General features: G+C 44.3%; 1 long non-coding RNA gene across 2 annotated transcripts in view; it reads left to right on the top strand.

Annotated features, from left to right (window-relative positions):
- Positions 1–968: 968 nt before the first annotated feature.
- The window catches only part of LOC137654554 (uncharacterized), a 339,292-nt gene continuing 324,278 nt past the window's right edge, over positions 969–15,982 (top strand). For both annotated transcript variants that reach the window (XR_011046657.1, XR_011046658.1), the window contains exon 1: positions 969–1,311. This is a non-coding gene — a long non-coding RNA (uncharacterized lncRNA). The remainder of the gene's footprint in view (positions 1,312–15,982) is intronic.

The raw sequence follows: 15,982 nt of genomic DNA, 5'->3' as shown, positions 1-15,982 counted from the left end.
TCAGTCGTACATGCAAACAGAAAAGTCTCTCAGTGTTATTGTTATGCGCTAGGCAAAATAAAAGAAAATCTGGTCTGATGTGTGTTTGCAAAGGCAAGAAAATTGATGAAGTCGTGTTACAATGCTACGTGCGTTGTAAAGTTAATATGTACTAGATTTCAGGAATTACATGAGAATAGATCCAAATAAGTTTTATAATATCAGGTAACTGGTACATACAATCATCAAACACTAAACAGGGTACTAATGAATTTCATTCTCATTTAGCAACATTACTTTATATATCAACAGGCCTAGGCCTATATGGCTGAGGACTATGAAGCGTGAAATAGAAGCTGATGAATGGAAAAGTATTGAATTAAAATCTCAAGAGAGAGAGAGAGAGAGAGAGAGAGAGAGAGAGAGAGAGAGAGAGAGAGAGAGAGAGAGAGAGAGAGAGAGAGAGAGAGAGAGACGAATGATGAAATTTAACAGAGGCCCTTTGCGTCAATTGGCGTATGAGGAAACGATGATAATGGAATATGAATTGTCATCCATGTTATGGGACCCGAACACGGGAAAGAATTCGGTTTAGAGTGATGTCATTTATATCATAAATGGAGAAGTTTCGTGTGTTCAGTTTTCAGTGTTAACTTCATTTTCAAGAATCGTTAATTATACTGATAAGTCAACATTCAATTTTTCACTCATATAATTATGTGAATTTTAATTGAAACGTAACTTATCAAATTTTTAGTCAAATTTCGATAGACCTATGTTATGCTTTCGCTTTCCTGAGATGCCACATCGTAATTAATTTTAATACGTTTCCATAATTTCCCTTTTATTCCTTTTTTTTTTAAACATTTTAATTACTTTAATTGTCATATTTATTAAAAGATACCCTTTTCTTAAATCTGGTTGTAAAAGGATGATGTTTCTTTGTTATCTCTGTTGACGATACAGTTGTGAGGTGTGAGCTCGTGAATGTGAACTTATTGTTTCTTGAAAAACTGGAATTGAACGCTATAATTTTTTCGGCCCTCCGGCAGCTGTTCATTAATAAGTATTTTTCTTTTATAAAAGTGAAACTGGTAGTAAAAATTTGACACAAACAAGTGCGTATTTCCGAAGTGAACCTTTCTAAACAAACAGAATTGGAATAGCTCAGCAGTTCTATCTAGTACCATAGTGCAGAGGGTCACCACCCAGGCTACCTGTAAGATCAATGGTGGCAGCCTACAGTTGAAGTATTTTACCGTGAAATATCGCTGGATACGTCTTGCTGTTGCCAAGGTAACATTTCCTCATCATGGCGTGGACGTATAGGATGTAAGTAAAATTTATTTGTATGTTGGCTAATGAAAAACTTTGAGACTGACAGCAGGCTAACCAAGCTACGTCGGTTTTATTATAGTTACGAACGGAAAAGGTATTTATATTAAAATAAAGAAAAAAAATAGGTATTATTTTATTGTATTACAGGGCAATGTAACCTAGGAAAAAAACTACTTTTTCTTATAGAAAAAATAGTGCTCTTCGAAAATGACACTCGGTCCCGTCGCAAATTGGTATTATTGTAGTGTATTACAGGGCAATGTAACCTAATAAAAAAACTATTTTTTCTTAAGGAAAAAAATACACTTCGAAAATGACACTTTTTCTCGTCACAAATGAATAGTTTCAGAAGTATATACAGGTATATAGATCCTTCGGTAATGGGGGACTCCCAGTGGGAACTCGGGGTTTTGGGTGGGGAAAACATATTGGGGGAACAATGTATAATGGTAAAACAATCATTTTTTCTCTATACATTACCTTCTTGGATTTATAATAACCAGAGGCAAATGCAAAACAGTATACAGTGATACCTCTGGATACGAAAGTTTCTGCTTACGAAAAATTCAGGATGCGAAAAGTGATTCGAAGATTTTTATGCCCCAGGATACGGATAAAATTTCAGGATACGAAAACCTTACGAGATCCCAACTCTTCGCCGAGAGTAATTTTAAAAAGCGCGTGCCGCCTGACTTTGAACTTGGGTAGACTCACTCACAGCCTCCCGCTCACCCATTGGTTATCTCCCTACTCAGACGCTAGCTGACGCCATAAGATCCTGCTTTCCTATTGGTCGGCAACTATCCCAGCTTGCCTACGCACGGGCGTTCATCTCTCTCTCTCTCTTTTCGTTCCGACCGCGGTATCGTTAACAGACATTGTGTGCTTTCGCTTGTTTGACTTAGTGTTAATATACAGTACATTCGTACGCCACGTGTTATCGTTAATAAACATTCGTTACTGTGCACTGTACTGTATTAGTGTTTACTATACATAGACTGTATATAACGTTATGTAGTGTATTATATTACGTTTGCCTAACGCATTTTAGAAATGTGTTGAAAAGTAGGCAGAAACAAGCTTTAATGGATAGTTTCTTATTAAAGAGGCCAGCGGTATTAGTAGGCCAAGACGAAGGTGAAAGTGAAGAAAAGAAACAGAAAAGAGGAAGGGAGGAAGAATTAGAAGGTGAAAGTAAAGAAAAGAAACAGAAAAAAGAAAGTGATGAAGAAGTAGAAGAGATTTAGAAAATAAGAAAAACGTAATGTTATAAAAAAGCAAAAAAAAAAAAAATTCAATTTTAAGTTTTGTTACCGTTAAGTGTTAAAGTAATTTTTTCTTTCATTTTATAGTTTTCCATACGTAGGCTAATGTTAAGTGTTAATTATTTCTTCCATTTTTTTATTTCGTAAAGTTTAAGTGTTAATGTGTTAAGTGTGTAAATTACTGTACGTAGTCTGTCACTTGTTACGTAGTGTATTATATTACGTTTGCCTAACGCATTTTAGAAATGTGTTGAAAAGTAGGCAGAAACAAGCTTCAATGGATAGTTTTTTATTAAAGAGGCCAGCGGTATTAGTAGGCCAAGACGAAGGTGAAAGCAAAGAAAAGAAACAGAAAAACGAAAGTGATGAAGAAGTAGAAGAGATTTAGAAGAAAAAAAAAAGTAAAGTTATAAAAAAGCAAAAAAAAAAATTCAATTTTAAGTTATATGTTACCGTTAAGTGTTAAAGTAATTTTTTTCTTTCATTTTATAGTTTTCCATACGTAATGTTAAGTGTTAATTATTTCTTCCATTTTTCATTTCGTAAAGTTTAAGTGTTAATGTGTTAAGTGTGTAAATTACTGTGCGTAGTCTGTCACTTGTTACGTTTTCTGCCTTATGCCATCCTCCTCTGCCGCGACTTCGCTATCGGACATCGTCTCAATCAAAAGGTAAGTTTCAACTTTTTTGTTACACTAATTAACTGGAACCTTTTTTTCAGAGTGTACAGGTATCAATCATTAATTTAGGTGTACGTACAGGTAACAATACACCTTCACTGATCTAAATGCTTTACGTACATACAGTACCGTAACTTTTATACGGTAGTAAAGAAAACGGACCGTTTTCTTTGGGCTTGGGGGGGATAACTTGGCTATAACTACATTATTGAATAATCTCTTAGTGGTTTCTGGAATGGATTAGGCTGTTTTTAACGGTTGTGTTAATTATTGAAAGATATAAATGGCTGCATTGCATGTTTATTACTACAGTTTAGCGTGTTTATGAAAGAAAGGGTGACTTTTTATAAGGCTTGGAACGGATTAGGCTATTTACATGTAAAACACGACTCAGGATACGAAAATATCAGGATACGAAACCGCATCCTGAACGGATTAATTTCGTATCCTGAGGCATCACTGTATCTGGATAAACTTTGGAGGCGCCGTTGCAAAGACTATGCCTATTGAAAAAATACAATAACCAGTGCTGCCAACGTCTGATGTAGATCAAATTTTAGCATTCCATGCTAACATTAGCACCCGTACGTACCTACGTACGTGCATACCAGTTTTCGACCTTCTGCGCCAAAACCCCGCCCCCCTTCGCAGAAGTTTTTCTCCCACCAATAGGATTTCTTCTTTTCTAACTGTGAAATGTAACTCTCCGTCTCTCTACCAGCTCTGTTCGGGTCTATTACTTGATTAGTTATGTAATACCCCCTTATACATATTACTTTTGACCCAAGTATTACTCGTTTTATTATCTCATTTTATATTCCCATTCAATATTATTTATCATACATTCCGTTTTACCTTCGTATATTGGGTTTATTTCTTTTATTTCCTTGTCACTCCCCGGTTTCACATAAATACTTGCTCTGGACAAGTTCCCCTTTCCAGTTCATTCATGTTTACCCTCTAGACTCCGTTGTTTTCCCGTTAACCAATCACGAACCGATACGTATTCAAAGTTTACACAAGGGGGTTGTCAACTGATATTTCCCTACCCCCTTCCTTTATCTCTTTGAGTGGTCTGTTCATACCTCTTCCACCAAATCCTTTGCCCTGGAAACTTTTGTCCTAGTAAGGTGTCCGTCATTTCAAGTGAGATTTATTTTTTCGTATTTTGCGATGGAGGAAGTTATAGAAACTTGTAACATCTGCAGTATTCCATACCTTAAAGCATTTGCTAAATTCCATGGTGATTTTTATGATTCTTCATCCAATGTTGATAATTTCCTGAAAGCACACAATGTAATTCCTCAACGTTTACAGTGCCGTTCCCTCCTATCTTACAGGAAAGACATTCACGTGTTTTATTGTAATACCGAAACCAAGATACCTAAAACCAAAAAGAAACGTCGTTGTGGTTATACCGTTACTTTTTATAAAGGTACATTTTTGCGAAAAAGTAGTTAAGTCGTCAGTCTCACCCTCCCGTGACCCGCAAGTTTCGACGTCTTCTGCATATAGATAAGTCATTCCTAAAAAGTCATTATATGTGTTTTGTTACCTGCGAACTCCTAGGTTAGGTTAGGTGGGTTTGTTAGGTTCTGTACCATTTTTGTACTTTTTATATATTGTGTAAACTTATATGGAAATATTATTTAAAATACGTATGGAAATATCTAGCATTACTACCGCTAGTAATGTCACTGTACCATTGGTAACTCTGTGTATCATTCGTATTGTGGAGAATTTAACCGTTCTCAGTAAATACCTGAGGTTTGTGACCTGTCATACTTCTAGGTTAGGTTAGGTGGGTTTGTTAGGTTCTGTACCCATTTTGTCCTTTTTTTATTTTGTGTAAAACTTACATGGAAAAATTATTTAAAATTCGTATGGAAATATCTAACATTGCTATCGCTAGTAATGACACCGTACCGTTAGTAACTCTGTGTATCATTTGTAACTCGGAGAATTTTACCATTCTCAGTAAATACCTGAGGTATATATATATATATTATATATAGATATATATATACTGTATATATATATATATACTGTATATATATATATATATATATATATATATATATATATATATATATATATATATATATATATATATATATATTATATACATGTGTATATATATATATATATATATATATATATATATATATATATATATATATATATATATATATATACATGTGTATATATATATATATATATATATATATATATATATATGTATATATGTATATATATATATATCCTACGATAATGGGGGACCCCCAGTGGGAACTTGGGGTTTTGGGTGGGGAAAACATACTGGGGAAATTATATATAATTGTAGAACAAACCTTTTCTTCTCTTTACATTACCTTCTTGGATGTATAATAATCGGAGGAAAAGACAAAACAGTATAACTGGATAAACTTTGGAGGTGCCGTTGCAAAGACTATGTCTCATGAAAAAGTACAGTAACCAGTGCTGCCAATGTCTGATGTAGGTGAAATGTTAGCGTAACATGCTAACATTAGCAGTGTTTTTCATTTAATCTTTCTCATTCTACTTGCCGGTTGTAGACGCTCCCGTTCGTTCGTTCGTACATAGCAGGTTTCGACCTTCTGCGCAAAAACCCCGGTAAAGTTGTCTTGTATTACAGGGTGTGATTTTGAACAGAAAATATATGTTTTCTTATAGTAAATAACGTGATTTAACCGAATTTGACCTTCATTTCAACCGGAAACAAACAGATCAACCAATTCGGCTAACTTTAAGTTGCCGAATTGGTTGCTGTTATTACGGATGAAATGTAGGTGAAAACCAGTTAAATCACGTTATTTTCTACAGGAAAACATATTTGTTCCGTAACCGAAATACAAACCAGGCTATTTACATAGGGTTTACTTTCGGCGTAGCTGAAAGGACGAGCCATTAAAATTTAACGAGGGTGTATTACCCCCGCGCTAGTTAGCAGGGGGGTAGGAGAGTGGTAGCTAGCTCCCCCTCCCCCCCTCACATACCGGTGAACTGCTTAACTTCACTTTTGGCTCGGACAATGAACAGACGTCTCTGTCCCATCCTCGCATGGCAGCCATTAATGTTTTGTCCTACTAATTACTTACTTTTCTTATACTTAATATATATGTAAACATTCTTATGTTTATGTATATATTCGAATATAGAAATACAGTAAGTTTCCTTTTCAGTGTTTGTGCTGTGTGTGTTTAGGAAGTCCACTCATTGTACGACAACTTCTCCGTGTGGTCTCAGGCCACGGTGACTTTTCATGGGTCGCGATCTCTCCCTTGGTCCTTCGGTCTCCCTTCGGCGGGCGCCGTGGGGAATCGTCATCGCTGGACTTTACTTATTAATCTGTTTCTCCGTTGTTCCTCCTTCCCTACGTGGAACTTGGTCTTTCAGCGTGGGGAACTTGGGAGTTTAGTTTGACTACGACTACGGTCTCTCTCTCTCTCCTTGAGGTCGTTCACCCTTTTATTACTACTACGTATTACGGTAGCTTCCTTCCCGTTGCAGGATGAGTTGCTTCTCCGTTTATTTTGTCTTAATTATTTTTTAATTAAATCTAATTGTATTTGTTAACTTTTCAGCCTCTGTGTAGGACGCTTCCCTTTGGGGTTCATTCGTTCTTACTATTAGTGAACATTCTTAGTTGAATTACATATTTATAATTGTTATAATTCTGTTTTGTTACAGTTCTCCGCCTTCCCCCCCCCTTCCTGTGTGTGTCAGTGGGGGAGGAGGGCGCATTCCTGTGCGTAATTCTTATGTTCTTTTCCCGCAGGGGTTCCTCTTCGGAGTTCCCCCGGGGGAATTAATGTTAACTAATTGTTTTATTTTCACAGTTAACTATCTAGTTTTTAGTTTGCCTAATGTGCCAACAAAGCAGAGCTGTCCTGTTGGGGCCTGGGGAGTCTACCGTTGCCGCCTCCTCTAGTCATGGGCGTGTCCCTTCTCCTAGAAGTTCTCCCGTGACAACTGTCAGCTCCTTAGTTCATATAGAACGCTCAGGAGGTTCGCCTCCTTGGGTGGGTACTTCCCTTCCGAGGGAGGTTCCCTTCCCAGGTATGAGTTTTTTCCCCTTTGGGGGGCTGTTCTTCTCTTACCTTAATATTTTCTGGTCCTCGGGCGGCTATGTTCTTGGTGCTGAGCTACCGCTTTTGTAACCATGTTCAAGGGGCTGAGCGGTTGCAAGGCCGGACCATGGAGTTCGTGCGATTATGCTCTTGGTGCTGAGCGGTTGTACTTGCAGCTACGCTCAAGGGGCTGAGCAGCTTTAGGAGCTCCTCTTCGGAGGGTTGCTCTTTATGGTCAGCTTGTTGATCCAACGACCCTAAGAGGCGCCTTCATCAGTTCTTCCTGTCTCTTCTACGAAGTGTTCATCTCTCTCGTTCGCGAGAGAGGACACTCATAGAGACTCCTCTTCGGAGGACTCCCCTGCTGTTGTTGCTGAAGGCTCAGTTCCCCCCTCCGAACATCTTCGAGGGGGCTGCTGAGTCCGACGGTCTCTCCTGCGAGTGTCTCTCCCCCTCGGGGGAGTTCACTAACAGAGACTCCTCTTCGGAGGACTGATGATGGTGCTCCTGTCCGTGGTCTCTTCATCTTCAGCCGCAGAGGATCCTCCTCGACAAGAACAGACAGTTGCAGCTGCTTCTCTAGACCTGTCAGCAGTTCATTTGCTATCTTCGACACCTGCCAGATCTTCTTGTCTTCCTTCTCCGTTCCTGGACGCAGTAGCGCTGTGGGCACCTCTCCACCCCGTTTTCCAAACGGGCACCGGTCCCTTCGGGGCTAAGGGCTTATCTCACATGTGAGTAAGCCCTTTGGTGCCAGGTTTTTTACCTGTGCAACCTCGTTCTACAGTTCGGAAATGCTCTCCTGCTGTTGACCAGACTTCTGCTGAATCAACTCCTGATCGCCAACTCTTCTGAGACCTTCTGTGCGGCTACGCGCCATATGCGCCTACGGTCTCCTGAACGCCCATGATTGCCTGCTCACCGGCGCACATCTGATCACCCTTTCCTGATGTGCGCAATGCGTGCCAACATTTGCCCTTGTGCCCACGATCTCCGGATCTGGGCGCAAGCAGGGAGGTTTTTCAATATTTAACTTAGCCGGTGATTATATAGCTGCAACTCGGTTGCTCGACAGAAAACGCTAAGGTAAAACTCGCCAGCGATCGCTACACAGGTTGCGGGTGTGCCCAACAGCGCCATCTGTCGACCAGATACCCAGTTCTCAGTGTAAACAAAGATTCAATTTTCTCTCTGTCGTGCTATCGACAAGACGTACTTACTCGCTGTTGCTAAACTGGAGTTTTTTCACAACTAATTGGTGAAGTACATTATTCTAGTTTTGAGCTTTCGCTGTGCAGGGTTTCTCTTCACACAAATCCTTGAACTCTTTTTGATAACGGATTCTTTGTTGATGACTTTTTGATAGTTTTTTTAATTCCCCTTTGACCAATTCAAAATGGCTGACCCTTCACAAGTCCCAAAATTTAGGAAGTGCAATGCTAGGGACTGTTCAAGGCGTCTTCCGAAGGCTTCTATCGACCCTCACACTGTTTGTTCCAATTGTCGGGATAAAACCTGTCAATTGGAAGATCGGTGTGAGGAGTGCGTTGGGCTTTCGGAATTCGATAAAATCGAATTCCGAAAGTATACACGTAGGCTAGAGAGAGATAGAGTTAGGAGAAGTTCCTCTCGTTCTATTGATATTTCCTCTCCTCATGCCCCACAACCTATTCCTTCCCCTGTAGTGGTTGCTCCTAATCCCCCTCCTGGCACTCAGGAACCTTCGATGGCTGATATGATGCGTGCCATCCAAGCTCTGGGTGAGAGAGTTGAGTCCCTTGCTAGTGACCGTAATCAGCTCATGGCGGATGTGAAGGAGCTGAAGTGCAAAAGTGCAGTGGGAAGTGATAAAGTGCCGCAAAGTGATAGTGTTGTGGATAGTGTTGCGCTTGAGGGTTCGTCTGTTCGTGCCTGTCGTCCTCCTAGTCCGGGACCTCTTGCAAGCTCCCAAGTCCAGGGGAGAAGCAATGTCGTACGACAAATGGGTTCGAGAGGCTTTAATCAGCGAACAGACGTTCCCTCCGTGGTATCGGGCGTATCTACCCAAGATCGCCCCTGCCTAACTAAGACGAGAGAGCCCATTTATACCTCGTCTTCGGAAGGTGTTTCTCGCAAGAAACCCTGGACCAAGGTCTCACGACCGTTAAAGCGCAAGTCGGTCCCTTCCGCACAAGTCCAACGGCCCAGTTGTAGCCACAGGGTCAGTTCGGACTCGCTGCCGTCATCCGATGACTGCTCACCGCCTAAGAGAGGCAAAGCGGTACCACTTCAGACAGTTACACCGTCTGTCGCCGCACCTGCTCCTGTAGACCCTAAGTGGTCTCTACTGCAAGACATGCAGTCTAAACTAACGTCTCTTATGCAGGACTTTCGTGCGGAGAAGGTTGCTGCCGCACCAGCTAGTGCAGCTCCTTGCCTACAACCGCCCACACGATTGGTTGTGCGTCCTGTGGACGCTGAGGTAACCTTCTCACGCACACCAGTTGAGAGAGTTCCGCCACCCATGCGTTCCAGTGTGATCTGCCAGCCGCATGTTGACGTTCAGCGACGCACGGAGGTCTCCGTTGACGTTCGTGAGGTTCAACAACCGTCAGAGTTGTTTTGTTTTGACGCGGTGCGTCAACCTCCGCAACCCAGTGTGGTTGCCACTGCTCACCCACATCAGTCCAGACAGTCTGGAGTAGACGCTGTGCGTCCCCGCGCTGCTATGGTTGTTTCCAGCTCACAGACTGGGCAGCAGTTCCATGACGTTGCGTCCGGCTCAGTCACGCATGCACCCGTGCGACCGGACTCAGCTAACCAGCCGTTACCCACTCCGTTGCCGTTCCCTCATCAGTTATCGGATGAGGGACTTTCTGATGATGATGTTGCTGCACACGTAGATGAACCGCATTCAGAACTGGACGAGCCTAAGTCTACGCAACCCTCTTTGGACTTTAGGAAAGTTTTGGCCCTTTTCAAAGAGATGTTTCCGGACCAGTTTGTTTCTGTGGCTCCGCGTTCTCCTCCGTCAGAGTTTGTGTTAGGCATGCCGTCAACCACTCCTGCCTTTACTAGACTCGTCCTCGCACGCTCGTCCAAGAGAGCTTTGCGGGTGATAGGAGAATGGCTGCAGTCCAAGAAGAGTTTAGGGAAGACAGCTTTTACGTTTCCCCCTGCTAGACTCTCTTCTAGATCGAGCGTCTGGTATGCCACGGGAGAAGTTCTCGGCTTGGGAGTTCCTGCCTCTGCCCAGGGCGACTTCTCAAGTCTTGTAGACTCTCCCCGCCGCCTTGCCATGAGACGCTCAAAGATATGTTGGTCATCTTCGGACCTGGACCACCTTTTGAAAGGTATCTTTAGATCCTTCGAAGTTTTTAACTTCTTAGACTGGTGTCTAGGAGCTCTAAGCAGAAAGATCTCTCCGACAGAGAAGGAGACTTCCTTGCTCATGTCCTGCATGGACAAGGCCGTACGTGATGGGTCTAATGAGCTTGCTGCATCTTTTGTGTCCGGAGTCCTTAAGAAGCGTGAAAACCTATGCTCATTCCTTTCAGCTGGAGTTACACCATGCCAGAGATCCGAACTTCTGTTTGCTCCTCTTTCCAAGTGCCTTTTTCCAGAAGACCTGATTAAGGAAATTGCCGCTTCTTTGATACAGAAGGACACTCACGATCTTGTTGCGTCCTCCGCTCGCAAAGCCACCCCTTTGCCTACCTTGTCAGCTAGACCAAGGATGGACACTCCAGCGTCCCGTTTTATTCCGCCCTTTCGTGGCAGAGTCTCCAGCAGAGGAGGTGCTCGTGCCGAAGGGAAACGAGGAAAGAAGAAAGGAACCAAGTCCTTTAAGGGCAGAGTCTGACTGCCAGCTTCTTCAGACAGCAGTGGGAGCCAGACTCAAGAACTTCTGGCAGACCTGGGAAAAGAGAGACGCAGATGCGCAATCTGTGAAGTTGCTCAGAGAGGGGTACAAGATCCCTTTTGTACGGAAACCCCCTCTAGCAACGTCCCCCATCGATCTCTCTCCCAGGTACAGAGAGGAAGACAAGAGACAAGCCTTGAAACGGGAAGTGTCTCTTTTACTAGAGAAAGGAGCAGTGGTCAGAGTCTCGGACCTTCAATCTCCGGGATTCTACAACCGACTCTTCTTGGTGTCAAAGAAGACAGGAGGGTGGAGGCCGGTGCTAGACGTCAGTGCTCTGAATGTCTTTGTCACAAAGCAGACGTTCTCCATGGAGACCACGAAGTCAGTCTTAGCAGCGGTCAGAAGGGAAGACTGGATGGTCTCTTTAGACCTAAGGGACGCCTACTTCCACGTCCCCATCCACCCGGACTCCCAACCTTTTCTGAGATTCGTTTTCGAAAAGGTTGTCTTCCAGTTTCAAGCCCTGTGCTTTGGCCTAAGCACAGCTCCTCTTGTGTTTACGAGGCTGATGAGGAATGTAGCCAAATTCCTTCATTTAGCGGACATCCGAGCCTCCCTCTATTTGGACGACTGGCTTCTCAGAGCTTCTTCCAGTCGTCGCTGTCTGAAGGATCTAAAGTGGACTCTAGATCTGACCAAGGAATTGGGTCTCCTTGTCAATATGGAAAAGTCACAACTGGTCCCATCCCAAACTATCGTGTATTTAGGGATGGAGATTCACAGTCTAGCTTTTCGGGCTTTTCCGTCGGCCCCCAGAACAAGCCAAGCCCAGTTATGCATCCAGAACATGCTGAAGAAGGAACAATGTTCAGTCAAGAAGTGGATGAGTCTGATAGGGACGCTATCATCCCTGGAACAGTTCGTGTCATTAGGAAGACTACACCTCCGTCCTCTTCAATATCACCTAGCATTTCATTGGAAAAAGGACAAGATGCTAGAAGCGGTCTCGATCCCCATTTCCGAGAAGGTGAAGTCTTGCCTGACTTGGTGGAAGGACAGTATCAGCCTAAGAGAGGGTCTTCCCCTGGCTGTTCAGACTCCCAACCACGTTCTCTTCTCGGACGCATCGGACGTAGGCTGGGGCGCGACATTAGACGGTCGGGAATGTTCGGGAATATGGAACTCGAGTCAAAGGACAATTCATATCAACTGCAAGGAGCTACTGGCAGTACATCTGGCCTTGAAAACCTTCAGGTCTCTCCTTCAAGGCAAAGTGGTGGAGGTGAACTCGGACAACACCACTGCTTTGGCGTACATCTCCAAGCAAGGAGGGACCCACTCACTGACGTTGTACGAGATCGCAAGGGACCTGCTCATCTGGTCAAAAGGTCAAAACATATCGCTAGTAACGAGGTTCATCCAAGGCAACTTGAATGTCATGGCAGATTGTCTCAGTCGGAAGGGGCAAGTAATTCCAACAGAATGGACCCTCCACAAGGATGTATGCAAGAGACTTTGGGCCACTTGGGGCCAACCAACCATAGATCTCTTTGCAACCTCGATGACCAAGAGGCTCCCAATATATTGCTCACCAATCCCGGACCCAGCAGCAATTCATATAGATGACTTTCTCCTAGATTGGTCACATCTAGATCTATACGCATTCCCACCGTTCAAGATTGTCAACAAGGTACTGCAGAAGTTCGCCTCTCACGAAGGGACAAGGTTGACGCCAGTTGCTCCCCTCTGGCCCGCGAGAGAATGGTTCACCGAGGTACTTCGATGGCTAGTAGACGTTCCCAGAACTCTTCCTCTAAGGGTGGACCTTCTACGTCAGCCACACGTAAAGAAGGTACACCAAAGCCTCCACGCTCTTCGTCTGACTGCCTTCAGACTATCGAAAGACTCTCGAGAGCTAGAGGCTTTTCGAAGGAGGCAGCCAGGGCGATTGCTAGAGCAAGGAGAACATCCACCCTTAGAGTCTACCAATCGAAGTGGGAAGTCTTCCGAAACTGGTGCAAGTCAGTATCTGTATCCTCGACCAGTACCTCTGTAACTCAAATAGCTGACTTCCTCTTATACCTGAGGAAAGAACGATCACTTTCAGCTCCCACTATCAAGGGTTACAGAAGCATGTTGGCATCAGTCTTCCGTCACAGAGGCTTAGATCTTTCCAACAATAAAGATCTACAGGACCTCCTTAAGTCTTTTGAGACCACGAAGGAGCGTCGTTTGGTTACGCCTGGTTGGAATTTAGACGTGGTACTAAGATTCCTCATGTCAGACAGGTTCGAGCCGCTACAATCAGCCTCCCTGAAAGATCTCACCTTAAAGACTCTTTTCCTGGTATGCTTAGCCACAGCTAAAAGAGTCGGTGAGATTCATGCCTTCAGCAAGAACATCGGATTTTCATCAGAAAAGGCTACATGTTCACTACAACTTGGTTTTCTAGCCAAAAACGAGCTGCCTTCTCGACCTTGGCCGAAATCGTTCAATATTCCCAGCTTATCGAATATGGTAGGCAATGAACTAGAAAGAGTCTTATGCCCTATGAGAGCTCTTAAGTTCTATTTAAAACGAACTAAACCTTTACGAGGCCTTTCTGAAGCTTTATGGTGTTCAGTTAAGAAACCATCTTTGCCTATGTCAAAGAATGCTTTATCCTATTTTATCAGACTGTTAATACGAGAAGCTCATTCCCATCTGAGTGAGGAAGACCAAGCATTGCTGAAGGTAAGGACACACGAAGTTAGAGCTGTCGCAACTTCTGTGGCCTTTAAACAAAATAGATCTCTGCGAAGTATAATGGACGCAACCTATTGGAGAAGCAAGTCAGTGTTCGCGTCTTTTTATCTTAAGGATGTCCAGTCTCTTTACGAGGACTGCTACACACTGGGACCATTCGTAGCAGCGAGTGCAGTAGTGGGTGAGGGCTCAACCACTACAATTCCCTAATTCCATAACCTTTTAATCTTTCTCTTGAAATGTTTTTATTGTTGTTTTTTGGGTTGTCCAGAAGGCTAAGAAGCCTTTCGCATCCTGGTTGATTTGGCGGGTGGTCAAAGTCATTTCTTGAGAGCGCCTAGATTAGGGGTTTTGATGAGGTCCTGTTGTATGGGTTGCAACCCTTGATACTTCAGATCCTAGGGGTCGATCAGCATCCTAAGAGGATCGCGAGGCTCCGTAAGGAAGACGTACTTAAAAAGGCAGAGTAATTGTTCAAGTCGACTTCCTTACCAGGTACCTATTTATTTTGTTTTTGTTATTTTGATAACTTCTAAAATGAAATAAAACTCTTAGCTCATTAAAGTGTAAACTTATATTGCTGGTCTCTACCCACCCCCCTGGGTGTGAATCAGCTATATAATCACCGGCTAAGTTAAATATTGAAAAATGTTATTTTGATTATAAAATAAATTTTTGAATATACTTACCCGGTGATTATAATTAAATGACCCTCCCTTCCTCCCCAATAGAGACGCAGTAGGACGAGGAGAAAATTGAGTCTTTGTTTACACTGAGAACTGGGTATCTGGTCGACAGATGGCGCTGTTGGGCACACCCGCAACCTGTGTAGCGATCGCTGGCGAGTTTTACCTTAGAGTTTTCTGTCGAGCAACAGAGTTGCAGCTATATAATCACCGGGTAAGTATATTCAAAAATTTATTTTATAATCAAAACAAAATTTTTCTTCACTGAACTCCACGTGCACCTGCTCGCCAGCGCGCATCTGCGCCCCCTTCCTGATGTGCGCATACGCGCCATCGTTCGGCCACGCGCCCATGATCTTCGAATCTGGGCGCAGGCAAGGAGTTATTCTTTCGCCTCCTCGCCGACGATCTCTCATATGTCTGGCCGCGCATTTCTCCTGGCCACGCAACTACGCTCCTACGATCTCCTGGTTCCTGCCTCGTCACGCAGTTCAAGAAGTTCCTACACTAGCGCACAGGCACTCACAGGTTCTTCTGGACTCGCCGCGCCTCCACTTCACACCGCGCCGCCCAGGAGACACCTAAGCTAGCGCACAGGCGCTCACAGGCACCCCTGGGCTCTCCTTACACGCCAGCGATCTCCTACACGCCCGCGCGATTTTTCGCCTGCGCGCAAGGGTTTTCAACGCGCCAACTCTTCAATTGTCGTAGGTTTCCTACGCGCCCACGCGTTAACTCTCATGTACGCGATCGGTCGTTACGCTCCAGTGCGCCATCGCTTGCCAACGCGCCATCGCTTGCCCACACGCCATCGCTTGCCCACGCGCCATCGCTTGCCAACGCGCCATCGCTTGCCAGCGCGCCTTCGCCCGCCTACGAGCCATCGCTCGTCAAGACGCGCCATCGCTCGTCAGCGCGCCATCAATCTCCCGGCCGCCTGCGCTCGCCCTTACGTCCGCGCACCTGTGTTCGCCCGCGCGCGAACCAACGATTTTCCATCGCGATTCCCTCCAACGCGCCATCGCTCGCCAAAAACGCGCCATCGCTCGCCAACGTGCCATTGCTCGCCAACGTGCCATTGCTCGCCAACGTGCCATTGCTCGCCTACACGCCATCAGTCTCCCGACCTCCAGCGCTCCTCCTTTCAACCGCGCTCGCCCATGCACACTTTCGCCTGCACGCCCGCACACAGGCACGCCCACGATCGCCCGCGCGCCCGCACACGGGCACGCCCACGATCGCCCGCGCGCGAACCAACAATTTGCCAACGCGCGAGCGCCAGGGTGATTTCGACCGCTATTCCCGTCGGGGTATCGCAACACGGACAACCTGGCGAGTCTTCTGGGGCGCGTACT

Source organism: Palaemon carinicauda, chromosome 15 (assembly GCF_036898095.1).
Source record: "Palaemon carinicauda isolate YSFRI2023 chromosome 15, ASM3689809v2, whole genome shotgun sequence".
NCBI classification, from domain to species: domain Eukaryota; kingdom Metazoa; phylum Arthropoda; class Malacostraca; order Decapoda; family Palaemonidae; genus Palaemon; species Palaemon carinicauda.
Note: the sequence above shows the minus strand (reverse complement) of the source record. Positions and strands in the feature narration are given on the sequence as shown.